Below are 27,352 nucleotides of genomic sequence, written 5' to 3'. Positions count from 1 at the left end.
CAGAGCGGCTTATTTGTCTGTATGCAGACTCCTTTTGTGTTCCATCCCTTCACTTTCTTCCTACCTGGAATATAGTTATGGTGGCTGGAGCTGTAGCAGCCAAATTGGGCAAGTCACCTTTGAAGATTGAAGCCAGTGCTAAGGACAATGTAACAAAAAGTTAGGAGTCTGGATTCCTGATGATTTCAGAGCTACCATCTCAACATTAGACTTCCTACCTCTGCAGAAAAAAAATAGCCTTATCATGTTTAAATTCATAGTATTTCAACTATCTGTCACTCTGTCACATGCAACTCCTAAATGATGGAGGGAGATTAGCATGAAAGAGGAAGACACATCTGGAGAAAGTGTGTCTAGTTAAAGAAGGAGGGGATTAAAGAGATGCAGGGAGAAAGTGAGAGAGAGTCTCACCTGCTGCCGCGGGATTTTCAGTTACCTGAGCTGAGGCAACCCAGACTGTTTCATGTACTATTTATGTCATTTTTCATTTGCTTCATATATTTTTAAAAATTTTATATTTTTAAAGACCCTTAAAATCTTTGGGAGAATTTTTCAGACAATATATTGTGACTTTTGTTTCCTCCCTATAAAGAACATAGCATAATACCAAGACTGTATTTGGAAATCAGAACATATTTGCTTTAATTTATTTGCTGGATTTTAATAAGAGTATTAACTTGGGAAACAGATGTATTTTAGCAAATAATCTTAAAGACAAAAGGCAGTCTGTCAGTGGAATAAGTTTGTTTTAGGTTCTTTAGAATACAATGCTTTTTTACATTTGTTTCATTGTCATTAGCACTTTTAGATAGTTTTAAATTTAGCTGATAGTTTTCAAGATGTATTTTGATAGAAGTGCTAAACAACCTAAGTATTTTTAAGTCATTAGCAAAAATATAGTTTCATGGGTTTAGTGGCAATTTAAATACACATTTTTATATATTTTCCAGCACCAGTTACGGTACCGAAATCTCTGTGTTCCTCTATAATCCTGTAAAAGAAGTAAGTTGGAGATTCTAACATATTCTTTGGAACCCTTTTTATAGGAAGTTGCGATTTAGGATAACTGAGTGTGAACCGCTGCTGTCCTCAAAGTGGGGCCTGGAGGCACTGGTGGGAGCCCCCTGCTCACGCTGGTACACCTTGAGTTTGAGGAGGAAAGCTCCAACACTGGAACCCAATTCATAGTTAGAGCTTCTGCATCTCGAATCTGGGCAAGGTTGGCTCTTTTTTATGAGCCAATGTTGACTCAACAGATTACACAGAAAGAAGGGTACAGTTTTTCCAACGTGAGCAAGCTGCCTTTGGCACTTAGTTGGGATTATCTCTTATCACTACACATTTTTAATTAATATGCATAAAAGCTCTCTTTGAATGCACAGACCAGACTTTCTCAGAAAACAGAAGATGACAGTCATTATATTTATGAAAAATGAAACCATAAGCACAGGCAGAAGACGTATCTCTAAAACATTACAATATTTAAGTAACAGACAAGTGAAAACCGTATTGTTCCCCAGTAATCTCTGAAATGAGTATTTATGCTGAGTCACTGTGAGGAGGCTGGGAGGATGTCTCATTGGAGAATCAATGTTCAAAAAGGAAATAAGGCTTGTTCATCTGAACGCGTACTTTACTAGCCAGACTTTGAGGGGAAAGGGTTCAGTGTTTGGAGTTGGGGGCTTAGTTTCAGTTTCAGCTTTGCTAACTACTGGTTCTGTGACTTTGACAGGTTGCTTAGCTTTCTCAGATTAGAGAATTAACTCCTTGAAGCCTGAAGTTCCTTATCTATAAAATGAAGATAAAGTTGTGCTTATCACCCAGGCTTTTATGTGTAAAACAAGGTAATAAAAGAAAAAAGAAGTTAGGCATATCCCCTCCAGGGCTCTGTAAATAGACTGGTTTTTGTTTGTTTTAATAGGATTTTGTAATTTAGCAATACCCCCTGTCTGACCATTAGTACAGTTTCCATGAGTTTGTGTCATCACCTCAATCTATCCAGTATTTACTAGGTGCGTATTAATAGTGTATGTGTGTGTAAGAGGACTTGGACCAGTAGCTATAGATAAACTGTAGTAAATATTCTTTCCAACACTAAGAGAAATAAATAGTAATGTTTACTGTCTGTTTCTGTTTTGAAATAATAATAAAAATCCCATGACTGGGAAACAAAAACCATTACGATACAGTTCCTGTTTGGAGGAAATAAATATGTACTCAAGATGATTACTGCTTTGAAATGCCATATATGTGCACATACTTCTCACCACTTCTTCCTGTGGCTGTTTCTTCTCAGGAATGAAAAGTGAGCTGAGGTCGTGGGTTTATTATCAATATTCTGCTCAGTCTCAAATATAAATTAAGTTGTAGTTTGATCCAAGTAGGCACATCATAATGCTGACAAATTCACATATTTCTTGTCATAAATCAGACTTCTTGCAACCTTTTGTTTCATATGATATATTTCAGAAATCATAACCTTAATGACTACAGTCTTTCCGGATACTGAGATTTTCCAGTGAAAATCTTCTTTCTATGTGTCTCATCTTTAATACATTTTACCAATGTGTCCTTCTAAGCAGCAGGAATTGTTCCTTGCTTCCTTAATTTCCCCCTATAGTTCCTAGGATATTTCTAGATATATAAGGCATCCAAGGAATAATGAGTTGTGTGAGTGAGATAAGAATGCTTCAGTTTAGACCATCCTTTATTAGTGGTTAATAAAACGTGATTCTTTTTTTTTTTTTTTTTTTTTAAAGATTTTATTTTTATTATTTATTTGACAGAGAGACACAGCGAGAGAGGGAACACAAGCAGGGGGAGTGGGAGAGGGAGAAGCAGGCTTCCCGCAGAGCAGGGAGCCCGATGTGGGACTCGATCCCAGGACCCTGGGATCATGACCTGAGCCGAAGGCAGTCGCTTAACCGACTGAGCCACCCAGGCGCCCAATAAAACGTGATTCTTAAGCATATATATTTCTGTGATTAAAAAAATCCTTGTGACTTAAATTGATATAAAACCTGTAGATTTTTCATGTATTTTCTCATGTAAACATTACTCAGACTCGGTAATGTAAATACTCTCATATGCATTTTTAAAATGATGATACTGAGGCTCAGAGAGATTGGAACTAATACAAAAAAGGACTGATTTTCTAGTTTGTATCTCCTGATTCCAAGTCATCTTCACCTTTTATTCATTCACTCATTTGGAAGTATTTATTGAATGCTTGTATGTTAAATATTCTTCTAGACATTGGAAATATAGCTGGGGGTGGCCGTGGAGGGGGGAGAAAAGCCAAAAATCCCTCCCCACCCTTTATAAATAATGCCCATAGGTCTGTGCCATTTTTATTACTATTTTCTAAGTTTAGATTTGCTACTTTGGGGAAGAAGGCAGGAAGGATTTATTTTTATTTTTATTTTTTTTTAAATATTTTATTTATTTATTTGTCAGGGAGAGAGAGAGCAAGCACAAGCAGGGGGAATGGTAGGCAGAGGGAGAAGCAGGCTCTCCATATAGCAAGGAGCCTATGTGGGACTTGATCCCGGGACCCTGAGATCATGACCTGAGCTGAAGGCAGACGCTTAACCATCTGAGCCACCTAGGCACCCCTGGAAGGATTTTTTTAAAACATTAAGCACTATGTCAGGCACTTTGATTAGTACGTTCATTTTGCAGCTACAACTCTGCTGAGGCAGCTCTTCATATTCCATTTTATGAATGGAAAAGTAAGTCATGCAAATCTAGAGGATGTAGCTTGGTCTTGAACCCACTCTTGTCAGGCCCTAAGTCTAGTGCCTGAGAAGTTTGGCTTAACGGCCTGTCTTAGTATCACCAAGGCTACACCCCAGTTGTGGATCATCAGAAGTCCCGTTATTTTGTTTATTTTATTTTTTTAAAAGATTTTATTTATTTATTTGACACACACACACAGAGAAAGCACAAGCAGGGTGAGCAGCAGAGGGAGAGGGAGAAGCAGGCTCCCCACTGAGCAAGGAGCCCGATGTGGGGCTCCATCCCAGGACCCTGGGATCATGACCTGAGCTGAAGGCAGACGCTTCACCAACTGAGCCACCCAGGCATCCCAAGTTGCAAGTTATTTTAAAGCAATTGAAAGTTTGAGAGATTCAGCATTGTAGCACATTCCTTCAACTTTATTTATGAAGCAGTAGAGGGACATAGTTATTCAATACAATCCCCTTTAGTCATGAGGATGATGATTCCTGCGTGAGGTGGGTGAGAACACTCACAAGGACTCTACAAACCATTCCCAGGTAGGAACAGTCTTTGAGGCCATGGACTGATCATAAGAGAATGAGGAGTCCCCTGTTTTCCACTTTGGAACAACAGGGCCACTGAGAATAAGAACAGTGGAGGTGTACCGTCTAACCTGTAGCAGGGAGGAAAGATAGCTACTCGTGGGTTTCAGACTGAATCTCTGCATAGACCTTTGCTCAGAGCCACTGGGAGTCCTGCAAGTCATGAGCACTGGACTTGGTCTTGTCTTCTGATCACCCTGAATGTAGAGAAGAACTGAATTGAACCCTGATGTAAGCCTGGATGGGATATTCATATTTGAACTTTCATGGCTATCTGCTCCAGTTTCCTCTTTCTCTCCCCTGTTCTTTTCAAGAAGCTTGATTACTGAATGTAGAATACAAATCTTTCTTATTCTGCACTCTATGTAGATCTTTAATTGGGGCATTCAGACTCCATTCTAGCAATTAGGGCAGGGGTTAAGGAGGATCTGAGTTTTGCCTTATAATTAATGATGGCAGAATAAGACTTCTCATTTCAGATATAAAGATTAAAATGAAATAGATGAAACTCATGAAGGAGTTCTATAGAATATAAAGCAGAAGAATGCAGTGTGCAAAAGACACTTTTAAATGATTTACTCTTGGAAATAAAGAAAATGTATTCATAAACAATTTCTGTGCATTTGAAAGAAGTTTAAGAGAAAAGGGATTCTGAAATAAGCTTAAAAATAAATGTAAGGGATGTAAGAGATCTAAGAAAAGATAATAAGATAATAGAATAAAAGTAAAACAGAAAGGAACTTTCGATGAATAAAGAAGGAAACCTAACTGAAGAAGTTAAGATCCTAATATAAATAAATAAAATCTTAAAAAAAAAAATCCCATTGTAAACAATGAGTAGAACTGATGTGGGAAAGAGCCAGGCCATCATTTCTGGAACAGGCTGGAAAAAGTGTATACATTCTTCTCTCCCTCCCCCATCCTCTCCTCCATCCCCACCCCACTAGGTTCAAAAAAAGTGAAAATTAAAAAATGTTAAAGAGAAAATAGTGGACACTGAAGATAGAAAGCAAAGACCTGACCTATTGATGAGAATATAACAAATGGCATAGAGAAAAAGAGAATATTTTTTCTTGAATAAAGGGGGACCTTTTGACGAAAAGTCTCACCATGTTCCAAGAGAGTAGTCTACACTGAGAATATATTGCAGGATGGAGAAAGAATCGTACAATCCACTAGGAAGAAAAAGCTGCCATGTATAAATGGAAAAGTAATATTAGGCTGATCTCAAACTTCTCAGCAACTTTCAAGTCTAGTAGGTAATGGAGCAATATTTCTAGAATGTTGAGGAGAAATGTACTAGAGCCGAAAATTTTGCACCCAAATTTCTTGTCACGCATGAATAAAGGGAATGGAGAAACATTTTCAAATGTGCTAAAAATTAAGAAAATGTGCTCCCTCCTGTAAAAGGTTATTAATAGCCCACTTAGCTCAATTTATAAAGATTTATCCAAATTTAAAAAATCATAATGGAAAAATCCATATTACAAATTTATGATGAGCAGCAAATTACTTAAAAATAGAGTAAGATCTAAATTACTCTTAACTATATGTGAGAAACAAAATAACAGTTAAAATTCATGGAAAAAGTTACATGTTATGAGGAAAATAATAATTTCATAAAACTAGATTAGACCAAAAACCCAAGCAAAAATTGGAAAAGAAAATGAGTGGGGGGAGAGCCCCCCCACTGTAATATGTAATATGTCACACTTCTTCCATCATCTTTTCTTTTTTTTTAAAATTTTTTTATTGTTATGTTAATCCCCATACATTACATCATTAGTTTTAGATATAGTGTTCCATGATTCATTGTTTGTGTATAACACCCAGTGCTCCATGCAGAACGTGCCCTCCTCAATACCCATCACCAGGCTAACCCATCCTCCCACCCCCCTCCCCTCTAGAACCCTCAGTTTGTTTTTCAGAGTCCATCATCTCTCATGGTTCTTCTCGCCCTCCGATTTCCCCCCCTTCATTCTTCCCCTCCTGCTACATTCTTCTTCTTTTTTTCTTTCTTAACATATATTGCATTATTTGTTTCAGAGGTACAGATCTGAGATTCAACAGTCTTGCACAATTCACAGCGCTTACCAGAACACATACCCTCCCCAGTGTCCATCACCCAGCCACCCCACCCCCCACTCCAGCAACCCTCAGTTTGTTTCCTGAGATTAAGAATTCCTCATATCAGTGAGGTCATATGATACATGTCTTTCTCTGTTTGACTTATTTCGCTCAGCATAATACCCTCCAGTTCTATCCACGTCGTTGCAAATGGCAAGATCTCATTCCTTTTGATGGCTGCATAATATTCCATTGTATATATATACCACTTCTTCTTGATCCATTCATCTGTCGATGGACATCTTGGCTCTTTCACAGTTTGGCTATTGTGGACATTGCTGCTATAAACATCAGGGTGCACGTACCCTTTCGGGTCCCTACTTTTGTATCTTTGGGGTAAATACCCAGTAGTGCAATTGCTGGATCATATGGTAGCTCTATTTTCAACTTTTTGAGGAACCTCCATACTGTTTTCCAGAGTGGCTGCACCAGCTTGCATTCCCACCAACAGTGTAGGAGGGTTCCCCTTTCTCCGCATCCCCGCCAACATCTGTCATTTCCTGACTTGTTAATTTTAGCCATTCTGACTGGTGTGAGGTGGTATCTCATTGAGGTTTTGATTTGGATTTCCCTGATGCTGAGCGATATTGAACACTTTTTCATGTGTCTGTTGGCCGTTTGGATGTCTTCTTTGGAAAAATGTCTGTTCATGTCTTCTGCCCATTTCTTGATTGGATTCTTTGTTCTTTTGGTGTTGAGTTTGATGAGTTCTTTATAGATTTTGGATACTAGCCCTTTATCTGATATGTCATTTGCAAATATCTTCTCCCATTCTGTCAGTTGTCTTTTGGTTTTGTTGACTGTTTCCTTTGCTTTGCAAAAGCTTTTTATCTTGATGAAGTCCCAATAGTTCATTTTTGCCCTTGCTTCCCTTGCCTTTGGCGATGTTTCTAGGAAGAAGTTGCTGCGGCTGAGGTCGAAGAGGTTGCTGCCTGTGTTCTCCTTTAGGATTTTGATGGACTCCTGTCTCACGTTGAGGTCTTTCAACCATTTGGAGTCTATTTTTGTGTGTGGTGTAAGGAAATGGTCCAGTTTCATTCTTCTGCATCTGGCTGTCCAATTTTCCCAACACCATTTGTTGAAGAGACTGTCTTTTTTCCATTGGACATTCTTTCCTGCTTTGTCAAAGATTAGTTGACCATATAGTTGAGGGTCCATTTCTGGGCTCTCTATTCTGTTCCATTGATCTATGTGTCTGTTTTTGTGCCAGTACCATACTGTCTTGATGATAACAGCTTTGTAGTAGAGCTGGAAGTCCGGAATTGTGATGCCGCCAGCTTTGCTTTTCTTTTTCAACATTCCTCTGGCTATGCGGGGTCTTTTCTGGTTCCATACAAATTTTAGGATTATTTGTTCCATTTCTTTGAAGAAAGTGGATGGTATTTTGATGGGGATTGCATTGAATGTGTGGATTGCTCTAGGTAGGATTGACATCTTCACAATATTTGTTCTTCCAATCCATGAGCATGGAACGTTTTTCCATTTCTTTGTGTCTTCCTCAATTTCTTTCATGAATATTTTATAGTTTTCTGAGTACAGATCCTTTGCCTCTTTGGTTAGATTTATTCCTAGGTATCTGATGGTTTTGGGTGCAATTGTAAATGGGATCGACTCCTTAATTTCTCTTTCTTCTGTCTTGTTGTTGGTGTATAGGAATGCCACTGATTTCTGTGCATTGATTTTATATCCTGCCACTTGACTGAATTCCTGTATGAGTTCTAGCAGTTTTGGGGTGGAGTCTTTGGGATTTTCCACATAAAGTATCATATCATCTGCAAAGAGTGAGAGTTTGACTTCTTCTTTGCCAATTTGGATGCTTTTGATTTCTTTTTGTTGTCTGATTGCTGTGGCTAGGACTTCCAATACTATGTTGAATAGCAGTGGTGATAGTGGACATCCCTGCCGCGTTCCTGACCTTAGGGGGAAAGCTCTCAGTTTTTCCCCATTGAGAATGATATTCGCTGTAGGTTTTTCATAGATGGCTTTTATGATATTGAGGGATATACCCTCTATCCCTATACTCTGAAGAGTTTTGATCAAGAAAGGATGCTGTACTTTGTCAAATGCTTTTTCTGCATCTATTGAGAGGATCATATGATTCTTGTTCTTTCTTTTGTTAATGTATTGTATCACGTTGATTGATTTGCGGATGTTGAACCAACCTTGCAGCCCAGGGATAAATCCGACTTGGTCGTGGTGAATAATCCTTTTAATGTACTGTTGGATCCTATTGGCTAGTATTTTGGTGAGAATTTTTGCATCCATGTTCATCAGGGATATTGGTCTGTAATTCTCCTTTTTGATGGGGTCTTTGTCTGGTTTTGGGATCAAGGTAATGCTGGCCTCATAAAATGAGTTTGGAAGTTTTCCTTCCATTTCTATTTTTTGGAACAGTTTCAGAAGGATAGGTATTAATTCTTCTTGAAATGTTTGGTAGAATTCCACTGGGAAGCCATCTGGCCCTGGACTTTTGTGTTTTGGGAGATTTTTGATGACTACTTCTATTTCCTTAGTGGTTATAGGTCTGTTCAGGTTTTCTATTTCTTCCTGGTTCAGTTTTGGTAGTTGATACATCTCTAGGAATGCATCCATTACTTCCAGGTTATCTAATTTGCTGGCATAGAGTTGCTCATAATATGTTCATATAATTGTTTGTATTTCTTTGGTGTTGGTTGTGATTTCTCCTCTTTCATTCATGATTTTGTTGATTTGGGTCATTTCTCTTTTCTTTTTGATAAGTCTGGCCAGGGGCTTATCAATCTCGTTAATTCTTTCAAAGAACCAGCTCCTAGTTTCGTTGATCTGTTCTACTGTTCTTTTGGTTTCTATTTCATTGATTTCTGCTCTGATCTTTATTATTTCTCTTCTCCTGCTGGGTTTAGGCTTTATTTGCTGTTCTTTCTCCAGCTCCTTTAGGTGGAGGGTTAGGTTGTGTACTTGAGACCTTTCTTGTTTCTTGAGAAAGGCTTGTATTACTATATACTTTCCTCTTAGGACTGCCTTTGCTGTATCCCAAAGATTTTGAATAGTTGTGTTTTCATTTTCATTGGTTTCCATGAATTTTTTTAATTCTTCTTTAATTTCCTGGTTGACCCATTCATTCTTCAGTAGGATGCTCTTTAGCCTCCATGTATTTGAGTTCTTTCCGACTTTCCTCTTGTGATTGAGTTCTAGTTTCAAAGCATTGTGGTCTGAAAATAGGCAGGGGATGATCCCAATCTTCTGGTACCGGTTGAGACCTGATTTATGACCTAGGATGTGATCAATTCTGGAGAATGTTCCATGGGCACTAGAGAAGAATGTGTATTCCGTTGCTTTGGGATGGAATGTTCTGAATATGTCTGTGCAGTCCATTTGGTCCAGTGTGTCATTTAAAGTCTTTATTTCCTTGTTGATCTTTTGCTTAGACGATCTGTCCATTTCAGTGAGGGGGGTGTTAAAGTCCCCCACTATTATTGTATTGTGGTCGATGTGTTTCTTTGCTTTTGTTATTAATTGCCTTATATAATTGGCTGCTCCCATGTTAGGGGCATAGATATTTACAATTGTTAGATCTTCTTGTTGGATAGACCCTTTAAGTAGGATATAGTGTCCTTCCTCATCTCTTATTACAGTCTTTGGTTTAAAATCTAATTTGTCTGATACAAGGATTGCCACCCCAGCTTTCTTTTGGTGTCCATTAGCATGGTAAATGGTTTTCCACCCCCTCACTTTCAATCTGGGGGTGTCTTTGGGTCTAAAATGAGTCTCTTGCAGACAGCATGTCGATGGGTCTTGTTTTTTAATCCAATCTGATAGCCTGTGTCTTTTGATTGGGGCATTTAGCCCATTTTCATTCAGGGTAACTATTGAAAGATAGGAATTTAGTGCCATTGTATTGCCTGTAAAGTGATTTGTATATTGTTTGTGTTCCTTTCTGGTCTATGTTGCTTTTAGGCTCTCTCTTTGCTTAGAGGACCCCTTTCAATATTTCTTGTAGGGCTGGTTTCGTGTTTGCAAATTCCTTTACTTTTTGTTTGTCCTGGAAGCTTTTTATCTCTCCTTCAATTTTCAATGACAGCCTAGCTGGATATAGTATTCTTGGCTGCATATTTTTCTCATTTAGTGCTCTGAATATGTCCTGCCAGTCCTTTCTGGCCTGCCAGGTCTCTGTGGATAAGTCTGTTGCCAATCTAATGTTTCTACCATTGTAGGTTACATATCTCTTCTCCCGAGCTGCTTTCAGGATTTTCTCTTTGTCTCTGAGACTCGTAAGTTTTACTATTAGATGTCGGGGTGTTGACCTATTTTTATTGATTTTGAGAGGGGTTCTCTGTGCTTCCTGGATTTTGATGCCTGTTTCCTTCCCCAAATTAGGGAAGTTCTCTGCTATAATTTGCTCCATTATACCTTCTGCCCCTCTCTCTCTTTCTTCTTCTTCTGGGATCCCAATTATTCTAATGTTGTTTCGTCTTATGGTATCGTTTATCTCTCGAATTCTGCCCTCGTGATCCAGTAGTTGTTTCTCTCTCTTTTTCTCAGCTTCTTTATTTTCCATCATTTGGTCTTCTATCTCACTGATTCTTTCTTCTGCCTCATTTATCCTAGCAGTTAGCGCCCCCATATTTGATTGCACCTCATTGATAGCCTTTTTGATTTCTACTTGGTTAGATTTTAGTTCTTTTACTTCTCCAGAAAGGGTTTCTCTAATAACTTCCATGCTTTTTTCAAGCCCAGCTAGTATCTTTAAAGTGATGATTCTGAACTCTAGATCTGACATCGTACTAATGTCCGTATTGAGTAGGTCCCTGGCAGTCGGTCCTACCTCTTGTTCTTTTTGTTGAGGTGATTTTTTCCATCTTGTCATTTTGTGCAGAGGAGAATAGATTAATGAGAGAACAAAATGCTAGCAGGGTAACAACGTCCCCAGAAAATATACTCTAAACAAATCAGAAAAGACCTGAAGCAGTGGGAAAAGAAAGGGAAAGAGAGAAAAAAGAAAAAGAAAGAAAAAAAGAAAAAAGAAAAAGATAAAGATAAAAACAAACAAAAGCAGAACAAAACAAAACAAAACAAAAACAGAATGTGATCAAATATGATCAGGCTGGTTTAAAGATCAGTGCCACACACTAGATTTTGGGTGTATTTTGGTCTGTTAAAAGAAAGTCCCTCCCAAAATTTTAAAGAAAGAAAAACTTATATATGTACAAAAATAAGGGTTGATATGATGAAGGGATGGAATATGACTGTAAAGATGGAAATTATAAAAAATTTTAAAAAAGGATTTGATAAGTTGTTTGAAAAAAGAAAGAAGAGGATTAAAAAAAAATGAAAGAAAAAAGGGAGAGAATGTGATCAGGCAGGGGAGGAGAAAAAAACCATACACTAGAGATTTAGAGTATATTTTGATCTGTTAGAAGAAACTATCTCAAGATTTTAAAGAGAGAACAACTTATATATATATATGCCAAAAATACGGGTAACTACTCTGAAGGGATAGAATATGACTTTAAAAATGAAAAATAAAAAATTTTTTTTTTTTTTTTAAAAGGGATTGATAAGATATTGGTTGAAAAAGGGAAAAAGAAAAATTCAAAAAAAAAGAAAAAAGAAAAAAGAAAAAAAGACAGTTAAAAAAAAATAATTAACTTTGAAAGACTAAAGAATCATGGTAAAAAAGCCATGAATTCTATGTGCAGTATTCCCCTAGCGCTGGAGTTCTGCTGTTCTCATTGATCGGTAAACTTGGTCTTGGCTGGCTGTTCTCACTGATCTTCTGGGGGAGGGGCCTGTTGCCGTGGTTCCCAAATGTCTTCCCGGAGGCAAAATTGCCCCGCCCTTGCTGGTCCGGGCTAAGTAATCTGCTCGGGTTTGCTCTCAGGACCTTTTGTTCCCTGCAAGCTTTCCGTACAGCTTTGGAGGCGGAGAGTGAAAATGGCGGCCTCCCAGTCTCCGTCCCGGAGGAGCCGAGAACTCGGGGCCCCGCTCCTCAGTGCGCCCCCAGAGAAAAGCAGTCAGTCACTCCCGTCTCCCTGGTCTCCGGCCACACTCCGCGCTCACCCGGCCTGTGACCGCGCCTTTCTATCTGGCACCCGACCCCGGGTGGAGTCTCCAAACCCAGCAGATCCCCGCGGTGCGCTCCCGCACCTCTCCTCCCCGGGGAAGAGGGTGAGTCTCCCCGGATCTGCCGCTTGTTGGGTCCCTGCTGGAGGAGCAGTGGCCCGACTGTGCCATGGATCACGGTTTATGGCAACCCCGAGCTGAGAGCCTGCGCCTGGGCTCCGTCTCTGCAGCCGGCTTTCCTGCTCCGATACCTGGGAGCTCTGCCGCACTCAGGCACCGCCGGTCTTTCTGTGACCCCGAGGGTCCTGGGACCACACTGTCCCTCGAGGGTTCCACCCCCCACTTCGCCACCAGAGTGACGTCCCTCAGCAGAGCAGACTTCTAAAAGTTCCGATTTTGTGCTCCGTGGCTCTATCACTTGCCAGAAGCGGCCGACGGAGGCCCCTCCCCCGCCGTCTATCCTTCCGAATAACACCTCAGATTCACTTCTCCGCACGTCCTACCTTCCAGAAAGTGGTCGCTTTTCTGTTCAGAGAGTTGTTGCTATTCTTTTCTTCGATCTCCTGTTGAGTTTGTAGGTGTTCAGAATGGTTTGATCCCTATCCAGCTGAATTCCTGAGAGGAGACGAAATCCAGGTCTCCTACTCCTCCGCCATCTTGCTCCACCCCCTTCCATCATCTTTTCTAAGGAAGAATGAAAAGCTGTGCTTTGGTTTTAAAGTTGATACATTGAGAAATACCATTTTAAGAAAGTTAATTTTAATTAAACTAATCAATTACTTAGAAAAATAAAAAGAAACTGGATTCTTCTAAATTTATTGGGGGTGAGAATAAAAGACATTAAGCAGTTCGAATGGAGTAGAGAGAGGATGAAAGCAAAAACTCAGTAACATCAGAAAAATTTTTGTTATTTCATTAACTAAAATATATTTCTAATGATCATTTTTCTACGCTAGATAGTTTGTTATGGTAATAAATATAAATTAGATATACTCTCCTATTAGTTGAAGAGGTTTCAAATATATTTGTTCTCCACCTGAAATGTTTTCCACACATGTCTTCATTCATGATTTCTCACTCTCTTCCCATTGCAATCAGATGACACAATTCTAGTGATGCTTTTCCCGATCAGCTGATTTGTTAGCAGCCCTCCTCCTCCTGCACTGCCTTTCCTGCCTTATTTTTCTCTTTAATTCTTATCACCATCTCACAGTCTTTTCATTGTATTTATGCATGTATGTATGTATGTATTTAATTACCTGTTACTCTGCATCAGAACATAAATCACATGAGGACAGGGATTTCAAAAAAGCTCTCATTTCTTTTTGTTTCCTGGCTCATCCTTAGAGTCCCAAATAGAGACATGTACTTGGCACTCAATAAATACTTGTTGAGTGAATGAGTGAGTAAGTGAATGAATTAAAGTATGAATAAAAAAGGTCATGAACCTGTATATATAGTAAGTAATAACACATCAAAACGTGTAATATTTATAAACAGCTTATCTTCCAACTGCTTCTGTGTTCTCAGTGAACTTGGAACATCAGATGAGGGTTAGGATCTGCAGGAGAGGTTGTGAGTCTGGGTGAGGAGAAGGTGAAATAATGCTGTAGGAGAGTAGAAGTGTGAACAGCTTGGGACATAGACATTGCTGAGCAGTACTAGGAATCCTATTACAATCTGGTCACACATTTACAGTGAGAAGAGTCAGCTATGTCTTTCTCCAGACACGTTCAACAGGGGACATGAAGGAGGTATAGACCTGAATTTAACCGAAGTGAGATGTGAGAGAGAGACAGCAGATCTGAGACTATACAAAAATAAGGGGTTGTAGTGGCAGACCACAGACTTTCCGTTGGGTAAGAGGAAAGTAAGACATGAGAAAGTTAAGGGTAGGGAGCAGTGGGAGGACTCCATAGAGTGGGTCCTGATGGGGTTGACGAGGTACTGGAATTGGGTACTAGAGACATGGTTTGGAATGATTGGAGGTATGATCAGACAGTTGGATGTTTATGGAAGGCTTGCAGTTTTTGGTAATGACAATAATTTTGCTCCAGTGATTAATCCAGGAAGCTGGGAATTCAAGGAGCCAGATAAATCTGGAGTGGCCAAGAGCATCAAGGCCCAAGGGCACCTTCTCCTCTTGCTTGGATGTACCACACAATCACCTTCTTTTGTCTGTGACAGGAAAGTAGTTGGAATGTGCTGGTCTAGTGTAGGACTGTAGTAACAAGTGCATGAGGCCGCAGGAAGGATCAGATTACCAGAAGAGAGATCAAGGAACTCAAAGGGCAGGGTTTTGGAAAAATCATTTGTATGGTTTTATAAATGCCAAAGAATTGCTTCAAAAGCAATGTTGGAAAAAGTAACTTTGAAGCAGGAATGGAAATCTTCAGGGAGTGAGAGGGGGCAAGTCGGGGACTTTGGTCAAGGAGGGGCAGTGATGGCACAGTCTGATGGCATGAGGCTTAAAAGCTTGAAGTTTTAGGAGTGGGAGAATGGTCCGGACATAGCAATGAAGACAAAATTGTATGCGTTCTGAGAGGACTGCAGCCAGGTCTTGTTGGAACAAGAAAGAATGTTTGAAGAAGAGGTTGTTGCCTGACTTTGTGTTCTAAATGGCACTTTGAAGATGGGTGAGAGCAAGGTTAGCAGAGGGATGGGTAGAGCCATGTGGGTTTCGATGGCTTGAGGGTCGTGGGCTTTCTGTGGTGAGCAACAAAAACAGGGATAAGGTACATTATGAAGTTATCACTGATGCTCTTACGGTAGACAGTGGGGGTAAGCCAGTGGGTATTGAGAAAAATAAAATGGTGGGATATTTACCAGAAGTAATTGCCCGACTCCCATTGCCCACCGCTTCCCATTTGACTTTACTGCTCCAGGACCCCACTCCTGATCCCTTCAAGGGATCTCTTATGTTAATCTTCAGCTTCTTATTTCATTCATAAAAACATCTTTGACTACAAAGTTCTTTCTTTTTTTATTGAAGGGAAAGCAAATTTGAGTGTGTGTGAAGTATAGAGAGCAAAGGCGAGAGTAATATGAGAGATATGAGATTGGAAATCAGGCAGTAACTGAATCATTTAGGATCTTTTAGACCAAGGAGAGGACGTTAGAATTTATTCTAAATGTTAAGATGAGTCACTCAGTAAATAACCATGTCTTTAGCTGAGATGGAGAAGTCTGTGGGAGGGCAACATTGGGGGGAGGATAATTAACACATCTTTTACTGTCATGGTAAGTGGGGACAGATCCCCAAGGAGGAGGTATGTCCCCGCAGGGCAGAGGTTTTTGTCTAATTCATGGTTTGATCTCAACTTCTTGAACGTGTCTGACACATAACGTAGGCTCTTTCTTTGTATTTGTTGAATGAATGAGTGAACAAATGAGTGAGTGAATGAATAAAAGAATAACAGATTTCCAGGTCAAGAGGTCAACTAGACATATGGATATAGGGTCTGGAGTCCAGGGGAGCGAGGTCAGTGCTAGAGATGTAAATATGTGCTCCTTCAGGAAAAATTGGATAGCATGATGATGATGATGATGGTGAAGATGATGATGGTGATGATGGTGGTGGTGGTGATGATGATGATGGTGAAGATGATGATGATGATGATGAAGATGATGGTGATGATGATGATGATGGTGAAGATGGTGATGATGATGGTGGTGATGATGATGGTGGTGGTGATGATGATGGTGATGATGGTGGTGATGATGATGATGATGGTGGTGGTGATGATGTGATGATGGTGGCAATGATGATGATGATGGTGATGATGATGGTGGTGGTGATGATGATGGTGATGATGGTGGTGGTGATGATGATTGTGAAGATGGTGAAGATGATGATGTTGATGATGGTGAAGATGATGGTGGTGATGATGACAATGATGAAGGTGAAGATGATGATGGTGATGATGGCAATGATGATGGTATGATGCTGATGGTTATGATGATGGTGGAGATGATGATGGTATGATGCTGATGGTGATGATGACGGTGAAGATGATGATGGTGATGATGATGGTGAAGATGATGATGGTGATGATGATGGTGTGATGATGGTGGTGGTGGTGATGATGATGGTGAAGATGATGATGGTGATGATGATAGTGTGATGATGGTGGTGGTGGTGATGATGATGGTGAAGATGATGATGGTGATGATGATGATGGTGGTGATGATGATGATGGTGAAGATGATGGTGAAGATGATGATGGTGATGATGATGGTGAAGATGATGATGGTGAAGATGATGATGATGGTGAAGATGATGGTGATGATGATGATGGAGAAGATGATGATGGTGATGATGATGGTGGTGGTGATGATGATGGTGGTAGTGATGATGATTGTGAAGTTGGTGATGATGGTGAAGATGACGATGATGGTGATGATGACAATGATGATGGTGAAGATGATGGTGATAATGGTGATGGTGATGGTGTGATGCTTATGGTGGTGGTGGTGATGGTGAAGATGATGATGGTGATGATGGTGATGATGATGGTGTGATGCTGATGGTGGTGATGATGATGGTGAAGATGATGATGGTGATGATGATGGTGGTGATGATGATGATGGTGAAGATGATGGTGATGATGATGGTGAAGATGATGACGATGATGATGGTGAAGATGATGATGATGGTGAAGATGATGGTGATGATAATGATGGTGGTGATGATGACGGTCATGGTATTTATTTATTTGACAGAGAGAGAGACACAGGGAGAGAGGGAACACAAGCAGGGAGAGTGGGAGAGGGAGAAGCAGGCTTTGCGCCGAGCAGGGAGCCCGATGCGGGGCTCAATCCCAGGACCCTGGGATCATGACCTGAGCCGAAGGCAGACACTTAATGACTGAGCCACCCAGGTGCCCCAATACCTTTTTCTTTTCTGACAGGCCTCTGTTGATTTGAAAACTTCTAAATAATGTTACTTTATATGAGGACACTTTGAGGGAAGAAACTTATTTTTTACTGAGCAGGAAAATATTTTTATCATTATGCTCATCTATAACATATTAATGAAAACCCATAAATGGGGGACACATGTTTTTGGAAACATGAACTGGATCTTTCCAAAATAAATTATTTAAAATTGTGTAAGACAAAGGAATTTTGTATCATTTCAGTACAAACATTCAATGTCACACTCATTACAGCAGCTATATTATTCTCTGAAAAGTCTCTCCTTTATTCTTTGAGATCTATGAATGACATAAAGTACAGAAAGGTACTACCTAAAACAGGAAGATATTTAAGTAAAACGAAGTTGCAAAAGTTTTCAAAATACGGATTTTTATATATGTTCCTGGGACGTATTTACCAACTTTCACTCATGTGTCTTAATATATTTTCTTATTTCATATCATATTGAGTATTTAAATAAGAAATATTTTCTCTAGAGCTAGTCATGAAACTCAGTTAATGCCTTAGCATATGGTTTTTATCCTGTTTTCATCGTGTGAGTCTTCTCTCCTTGAGAAGAATACCCACTTGTGGTTCTGAAGAGCCATGCTCTCATTTTCCAACAGATCCGTGCTGGGAATGATAATCCTAGTGAAGGGTGATGGAAAGGCAGTAAACTCCTACAGTTTCATGAACAGTGACTGAGAAACCTGAGTGCTCAGAAGGGCAGGGGACATTTACTGGCTGACTGACAGGTGCCCTCTCTGGGAATACTGTGCAGGCAAACAATGCAAGATTATCAGACCATGGGTGTGACAATCTGTTTATTCTTTCAAACTGTTTTGTGTTGTAGGCAAAATGTGAAAAACTAAATTTGAAGGCAGGATCGGTAATCTGGGGAATTTACTATGACACGAAGCAGTGGGTGAGATGTGTCTTCAGTAAGGATAGCTGAGGCAAGAATTCAGATCCACCCTGAGGGGAATAGGAAGGGGAATGGGTCACTGCAGCCAGGGGTGTGTCTAGGAGCATCCTCGGGTGCTCAGGAGAGAGGAGACACGGAGAAGGACCAACGAGCAAACACCGCATACATACCAGAGCAGGGCATCAGACTGCACCTCGAAAACACACATGGTGAGTGTGCACTGTATTATACACCAGAAACTAATACAACCCTGTATGCTAACCACACTGGAATTAAAGTGAAACTTAGTAACAAAACAAAACAAAGATCAAAAAATAAATAAAACATACATATTGATTATTTTCCACTTTTAAAAGTAATACGTGGTTACTAAAGAACAAAATGGATGGAAGATTTTTAGAAATTCCCTATAATCCCACCACCCAAAGACTTTTCCGTTTTGATGTATATCTTTCCTCTATACTTTTAAAAGTACAGGTTTTCAAAAATCTTGTTTTTAGGGACGGCTGGGTGGCTCAGTCAGTTAAGCGTCTGCCTTCGGCTCAGGTCATGATCGCAGGGTCCTGGGATAGAGCCCCGCATCGGGCTCCCTGCTCAGTGCGAAGCCTGCTTCTCCCTCTCCCACTCCCCCTGCTTGTGTGTTCTCTCTCTCAATCTGACAAATAAATACATAAATAAATAAAATCTTTTAAAAAAATCTTGTTTTTTAATTATAAAAGTAATTTCATTTTATGATAAAGCAAACAACCTAGAAGTTTATATGGTAAAGAGTTGAGAAAAAACCCTTCATTTTCCTAAATTTCTCTCCTCAGGTAGGATAAAGCACTGTTAAATTTTATGTTTATTTTTCTAGTCTTGGTCTATGCCTATATGTATAGTAGATATGTTTATGATCTATAGCATGTATTATAAACCCATTTATAATAAAAATATAAATGTGATCATGTTATACATAAAAGTTATAAATCTCAGCTCTAGGGTTGCAAACATAAGACCTGGTCACCCTGTCAGCGTTGGACCCCCAGTCCTTTCCCAAAAACCATTTTTCCCTGGAACCACGGCCGCACCTTGCTACCTTGGTCTATATTTATTCCATATCAGGTAGCAAGTTTATTTATTTTGTTCTTTGGGCAGGCCAAGGATAATCTGATTAAGCACTTGAATTTCTAGGGACCACACAGAGAGGAGTTGTGTGTGTCTCATCACATATGGATTCACACACCATTTGCCATGCAGTTGACCCAGAGAAAAACAGTTATCACTGGTACACTTCATTTAAAGGAGTTTCTACAGTATACAAATTTAGAATTTAGAATTTGAGAAGTGATAATCTTTAGGGGAGAAAAACATGCACACGCACACACACACACACACACACACACACACACTCTTGGCAGAACCTAACAAAGCTAAAAAAGTAAATCATACTTAACATATGGCTTCCTATAAAATATTCCTAGTTTTTCTTGCCAAGAAGAAGAAAATCTTTTTAAACCTCATAATTCATTGTTTTACAGTTAGGATATGAAGAATCTGTTTCTTCACATCACTGAGTTTTGTTGACTTCATATAAAGTCTAATAGATGCTATAATATGGAGCATGCAGATAGGGTCTATTAAGGGATTTTTCGACCATCATAATTTATTTTGGCTTAAAATTTCTCCTTTGGTTATAGAAGCATCCTGAAATAATTTTTTAAAACATTTATTTATTTATTTGAGAAAGAGACAGAGAGAGAGAGAGATTGAGCTGGGGGAAGGCAGAGGGAGAGGGAGAAGCAGACTCTCCGCTGAGCAGGGAGCCCGATGTGGGATGCTATCCTAGGACCTGAGATCATGACCCGAGCGGAAGGCAGATGCTTAACCAACTGAGCCACCCAGGTGTCTCTGGAATAATCTGCATATATAAATGTATAAAGATTGACTTTTGACAGTACTGTCTCATAGAAACTTTACATCTTTTCCAATATATTATTTATGACACGGTGCTAGGTTTCTAGTTTCAATTATCATGTTTTGAGGTGACAAAAGAGCCATTCTTATTCTCCAACAGGTAGTGTGATTGGGAATTATCAAATGAAGTTACGTATCATATTTTAAATAAGGGTCCAGAGTTACTAGCTTCTGTGCCTTTTATCTTTTATAAGTGAGTTTTTCTCTCTGGACATTAATATGGTAATATAATTAGTATTACTAATGTGGTTTCCTTCTTTCTTTTCATAGTGAGTGATAACTTTTATTAAGGACTTATGACATAAACATATTGGAAACATGCAATATTTATTTGTTATGTTTACTTAGAAGCAATCTGCAGGACAAATCTCAACAAACTTCCCAAACTTTTTAATTAACATTGAGCATTCTCTTCTCTGAAAAAAGAAAAATATTTTCTTTTTCTTTCTTTCTTTCTTTCTTTCTTTCTTTCTTTCTTTCTTTCTTTCTTTCTTTCTTTCTTTCTTTTTCTTTTCTTTCTTTTCTTTTCTTTTTTCTTTTCTTTTCTTTTCTTTTCTTTTCTTTTCTTTTCTTTTCTTTTCTTTTCTTTTCTTTTCTTTTCTTTTCTTTTCTTTTCTTTTCTTTCTTTCGTAGGCTCCATGCCCAACATGGGACTTGAACTCAGACCCTGAGATGAAGAGCAACTGAGCCAGCCAAGCGCCCCTCTGGAAAAAAAAAAAAAAATTAAAGCTCATTTGTAAATGTTTCTTATCTAGGTCAGTACTTGATTATGTGTCATGATGTGTTTGCTCCTAGTTGGTATTTGCTTCTAAGTAGCCAGACAGGAAAGGTGGACACAGTAGCTGATTGGTGCCTTTGACGCAGACAGGCTTGGTTTGTAGCACGACGAGAAAGAAACGTGTGCATTCCCATTTCTCAAAACCACTCTTAACGTCATTTTCCACTGTTTCATAGGTATGGGTAGAAGACACATCTATTTCACATTCCTCTTTTCTATGAAAATGACACTAAGCACAGGACTGATTCTGGCTCTTGGGGGGAGACAACAGCAGGGACTGTGGGGTGTGGATGATGCCGCATCACAATGACAGACTGCCAAGTGGTAGATGACTTCAGGAAAGGAAAATACATAGACTTCCTTGGGAATTCTCCCCAATTTTAAATCTTTGCAAGTCATTTTTAAAATGTAAACAAAGTGCAGGCCAAGAATGTGTGGTCCACATGAAACAGGTGTACCACCAACTTGCCATTTCTGGTCTGTGGTATGTAACAAAATGCTCAATAGCTTTCAGTTTATAAGATACACTCATGATGTGAAACCAAGTTTGCTCCTATGCTTGGAGACTCAGCTTGCCTTCAGCTATAAAGTAGCTAAGCAGATTCCATTCCATCAGAATTGATGTTCATTTAATTGGTATCAGTGTAGTGGGACTTTGAAATGGCCTTGTGATGATTATTCTTGAATTGATTATAACAACTTGTAGTTCCTTAATATAAATATCTCAGCCATAGGTGATCTTATTATTTTACTGAAAAAATGTGTGTTATTGAAAGATGGCTAACAATGGTGTTTCCAGTTTGAGTGATCAGTAAAGTGCTCCACAGCTGTTTAGAGATTGACTCCAGGTCCAGGAATCATGGAGAGTGTTGTCTGTTCTACACGTTATCATACTTTTTACAACTGAGGTATCGTCTACATACAATGCGATTCACACATTTAAGTGTAATAGTCAGTGTCTGTGTTACCACCATATGAGTTGATACACAGGTTGTTTCCACGTGCCCAGGAAGTCCCCTCTGTCCTTCTAAAGTCAGCAGCTTCCGTCCCCAGAAAATCACTGATCTGATTGCTAGCACCAAAATTTTGCATGTTCTAGATTTTTATATAAGTGGAATCATTGTACAGCACTTTAAAAAATCTTGCTTTACTTGGCTTTGCAGCCATGAGATTATCCATGTTGTTGCTTTTATTAGTCTGTTGCTTTTATTGCTGAGTGTATGACATTGTATGAATATCCCAGGATATACTGATCCATGCCCGTGTTGAAGACACTCGTGTTCTTGCCAATTTTTGAGTAATATAAGCAGGGCTGCTGTGAATATCTGTGTTAGAAGTCTTTGCGCAAACATGTGTTTTAGCATACGTAAATATCCTGAAGTGACCTTGTTAGGTAATATGGACGGTGTCTAACTTTACAATTAAGAACTGGTACACTGGTTCACCTTCTTCCCTCCCGCCAGCAATATCTAGAGCTCTTGGTCCCGTCTCTACCCATGCTTGTCAGAATCCTCAGTCCCAATCCCAGCTGTTCCAGAGGGGACAAAGCTATCTCTCACTGTGCTTTAAAATTTAACTTCCCTGAAGACCAATGATGTGGAGCATCTTTTTATGTGCTTACTTTGCACTTTTCTAGCTGTGTTTATGCAGTATATTTAAGCCCTTTGCTCTACTTTTATTGTTTGCTCTCTTACTGCAGAACTCCTATATCTCCTGTGTACATGACTTTGTTAAATATATATGTTGAAGATACGTCCTCCCCATCTGTAGCTTGCCCTAACATCTTCCTGATGGCATATTTGGAAGAAAAGAAGGTTTTAATGATGACAGATCTCTGACAATATGGACTCATCCAGTCCATGCACATGGTAAATCTCTTCATTTGTCTAGAGCTGTAATTTTCCTCATCGGTGTTTAATAATTGTATTAGTGTCATAGTTTCATTTAGTGGGATGGAACACGTTTTGGTGGGGTAAGGTGAGGAAAAATTCAGAGTGAACGTAAACCTTGCCAGAGGTGATAGGGATATAAATATTTATGTGTAACATGAAAACCTAAAGACTTTAACTAGTAACTGGTGACGAAGTTTGTGGCAGGTGTGCAAGAATTGATCCTCCCAATACGTGTGAGGGCAAAGGCACCATTCCTCCTTTGTGCCTTGTAGCTGAGGATAATGCAACGCTGACTAGTAAGCATTTAGCAGTTGGCAAACCTGACACTGCTGAGTGTTTTCTGGAAGATATTTCTTAGCAAGAACGTGGCAGCAATATGCACATGCCACGAACAGCTGCTGACCGTGTGAGGCCGGGGAAGAACAAGTAAGGCAGGAAAGATAAATACCTTTTCCCATTTGGGTTTAATCCAACGAAGAAAGTTAAAGCCAGTGCCTGTCTTTTCCCTATCATGGGGAATTACTGCCACTCAGCTTGATCCAAGGCGCACGTGGCCTAGCTTTGGCTGGTTACCTCATCTTGTATTCCTGATAATAGCACTGGGAGAGACTTCACATATCCTGCAAGTGGGGCATGTGACAGTTCCAGCTGGGACAGGGGAGTGAAGCTCATGGTATTTGAAATGCTTTTGTAGAGCATTATGCAAAGCAACCAGCTCCTCTGAGGATCCGTCTCTACCTTGTGTTCTTACCCACAGCAGTTAGTTTCCAGGTAGATTTGCATCCTCCTTTTGTTCTTGTCTTTATTTCTCATTTTGCTTTGTTTTTCTGTCTTGGCATTCTTGCTATCCACATGGAATCAGAGCAAATACTGAAGGACAGAAATGAAAGGCAGTTTACTATTTGTAAATGCTTGTTATGAATGAGAAAACATGATTTAAAGATAAATTTCATTAAGTTTTTATTTGAAAATCCTTTTAAATGCTAGAATAAGCCAAAGCTACAGTAAGGCTATTTGAGACCATATTAAATTATGAAATATGAGTGGTATAAGGAAGTATGCATTTCTAGTTTCGATTGGTTGCATATACCCTAAGTCAAGCCTGAAAGCTTAAAAAAAAAAAATGGGTGGGAGGAATCCTAATGCAGATAATAGGTAAATTTTCAGTGAAATGCCTCTATTTTTTTTAAAGATTTATTGATTTATTTTAGAGAGAGAGCATGTGTGTGCGAGCGGGTGGAGAGGCAGAGGGAGAGAGAATCTCAAGCAGACTACTCCCTGCTGAGCTCAGAGCCCGATGTTGGCCTCGATCTCACAACCCTGAGATCATGACCTGAGCCGAAACCAAGAATCAGCCACCTAACATTAACCGACTGAGCCACCCCAGGCACCCACCCCCAGCTTTATTTTTATCCCAATTTCCCAAATTCACATTTGTAAGAAAAATTCTCTATATCAGGAAAAAGCACATAAATATGAGAAAAAACTTGATGTAGAAAGAAGTTGATATCTGAGTAGTTTTAGACATCCTAATTCTGGGTTAAAATAACAAAATGTTACAGTTCAAAGGGATCTTAGAAACCTGAGCCCCAGATGATGAAATGATTTTCCCAAGATCATCCATTAAATATTCATGTTGGAGGACAGATGATATTGCTTAGAACTCAAGTTAAGGTTTATTGAGATCATATGTGTCAAGTGTGTGACTAAGGGTCTGGCACATATTATGTGCATAATAAATACTGATGATTATTATTCTATTATAGTTTATTAAATCACAATATTGCCCAAAAAAGTCAGGATATGTCAATGATATTCTTGAGCCTGTATGTGTACTTACTTCCCTATAATAGTCGGGAGTTTGGGTTTCTTTGCTTAAAATCTCCAACTTTTTATTCACTAGAGTTAGTGATACATTTACTAGAAATAAGTCAGGCTCTTAGTCAGTGGAGGCTAATGGCTGTTTGCAAACAACTTCCAAATCTCAGTGGTTTAACCCAATACTATTTTGATTCTTCCTGTCTGGACAGTGCAGGGCAGGTCTGCAGTGGGTTTTCCTCCACGTAGTTATTTAGGGACTGGGATCCTTTCAGTTAGTGACCTCACCGTCCTCCAGAGCCTTAGAGTCCTGCACTGGGTCCTCTGTATATGATTCACCGTGGAAGGTCATGCAGGAGATTTTAAAGGTGTGGCCTTGAGGTGGCATACCTGGCTTTTGCTCACATTCCATTGAAGAGATAAATTAAAGATCAAATTTCCTCCTACAGGTTATAGCTTAGAAATTTCCAAGCCCATTAATTAAAAGTATTGCTGAAATAATCCATATAAAATATTCATTATTGCCATTTAGGAAATTCATGCTTATGGGTACTATATTTGCATGCTATTCACAATTCAATTTTTACTTAATTAAAAATTATTTATTTATTTATTTTTAAAAGATTTTATGTATTTATTTGACAGAGAGACACAGTGAGAGAGGGAACACAAGCAGGGGGAGTGGGAGAGGGAGAAGCAGGCTTCCCGCTGAGCAGGGAGCCCAATGCAGGGCTCGATCCCAGGACTCCGGGATCATGACCTGAGCCAAAGGCAGATGCTTAATGACTGAGCCACCCAGGTGCCCCCAAAATCATTATTTATTTATTTACTTAATTAAAAACTTGGAAAATTAAAATCTGTCAATTTGCAAAGTTCAAGCATGGAGTTGCCATTTTTGGAATGCAGACACATGGGCAGGCTAGGGAATACAGGCTCAGAAGGGAAAGGAAGGGGGTCTGCTGGCCACAAGCCAAGGTACGGAATGCAGCACACTGACTCACGTGGGAGCAGATAATCACACGCTTTCCAAAGCCTCGTGTCCCCTGAGGCTCACAACATCACAATGGCATTGCAGTACGCAACAGGTGAAGAATCTGGATATAAGTCAGTTACCTAGCTACTAGGATTTCTATTTCATTCGGTCTAACTCATTAGCTAACTCATGAAAGTTTTTTCCTGAGTTTTTCATATTTTCAAGATGAAAATTTTAATCTTACACCCATGTTTTTTGAGGCTGCCTCAGAGATTTCATAAATCCAGTATTTTGCAGAATACTCCTAAGTGCCTTTAAAGATATTAATTTATTTTTGCTTCCTGAATAAAAATTTCAGTTTGGCTAGCATAATGTCACATTTATCAAAATCTTATTAGCTAAATGAATGCTTTAAATGGCTGGATGTTTTTAAAATTCTGCCCTTAATTAATTCTCAATGTCTTCCTGGAGGAACCTTCCAAATATGTCAATACTATGCTTCAACTATTTTCCACTCAATGGATTTTAGGCAACTCACTGTATAATTTTTAAATTTTCTAAATTTTAATTAAATAAAAATTAGCCTATGAATAGCATGCAAATTTGGTACCCATAAACATAAATTTCCCAAATGACAATCCTGTGGATTATCTCAGTGATTCTTTTAATTAATACTTGGAAACTTCTGAGCATAAACCTGTGTAAGTAAATTTAAATTTTTAACTCATCTCTCTTTTTTTATTATTTCAAAGAATTTGATTCTATTGTATATTTATTTACTGGGCTTTTGTGAAAACCAGTTATTAACTGACTAATAATCCAAACTGACAGTGAGACAAAATTGACTTCTAATTAAAAATTTAAGTACATTTTTCATATCAGTATGTGCATATTGGCACATTAGAAATAGCATTCATTTCCAAAGCTAATTAAAATGTCATATTGAAATCTTACCAGAAATTTTCATTTCATATGAGGCTTTTGTTTATTTTTCCAACGACCTATGTGCTCTTCCTGAGTCTAGCATACAGTTTGGGAATGTGCTTTGCAAATATGCACCCTAAAATTATTTGAGGATCTTTTGCCATGTGATTTTTGTGGTTTTATGTTTCCCTGTACGATTGGGGGGAGGAAATACTTATAACAACCAGGGATTCTGGAAACACTTGCTGCTTCTGTTAGTGCTTGTACAATCTAGGTCTGTAGGTCCATGTAGGTTGAGGAGACATTCACCACTTTATGCAAATCTCGTTTATGTTACATTGAATTTTTACATAGAGGTGGAGAGTTTCATGAAGGAGGTGGCCTACTTGACTTGTGGCCATGGGTTCAGCTAAGGGGAGGGCCGGAGCATCTTACAGTTCAATTTACATGGCACATGTTCAGTGCTAGCTCCCAAATTTGGAGGAGGGTTCAATTGGCCCCATTTAAGTCCGGAGTTGGGACTGATCCAAGACTAGATGCGAGGGGAGGGTCTTGGGGAAGAGATCAATGGCTTTGGAGGGAAAAGAGGAGGGCAGGAGTGCACAGAGGAACAGGATCTTTGCAGTGGTGTTCTGCATCCTGGGTTCTAGCTCAGTGTAGAGGTCTTATTCCACTCCTCAA

The sequence above is a fragment of the Halichoerus grypus genome, chromosome 7, assembly GCF_964656455.1.
Source record: "Halichoerus grypus chromosome 7, mHalGry1.hap1.1, whole genome shotgun sequence".
NCBI classification, from domain to species: Eukaryota; Metazoa; Chordata; class Mammalia; order Carnivora; family Phocidae; genus Halichoerus; species Halichoerus grypus.
This window is presented reverse-complemented; position numbering follows the sequence as displayed.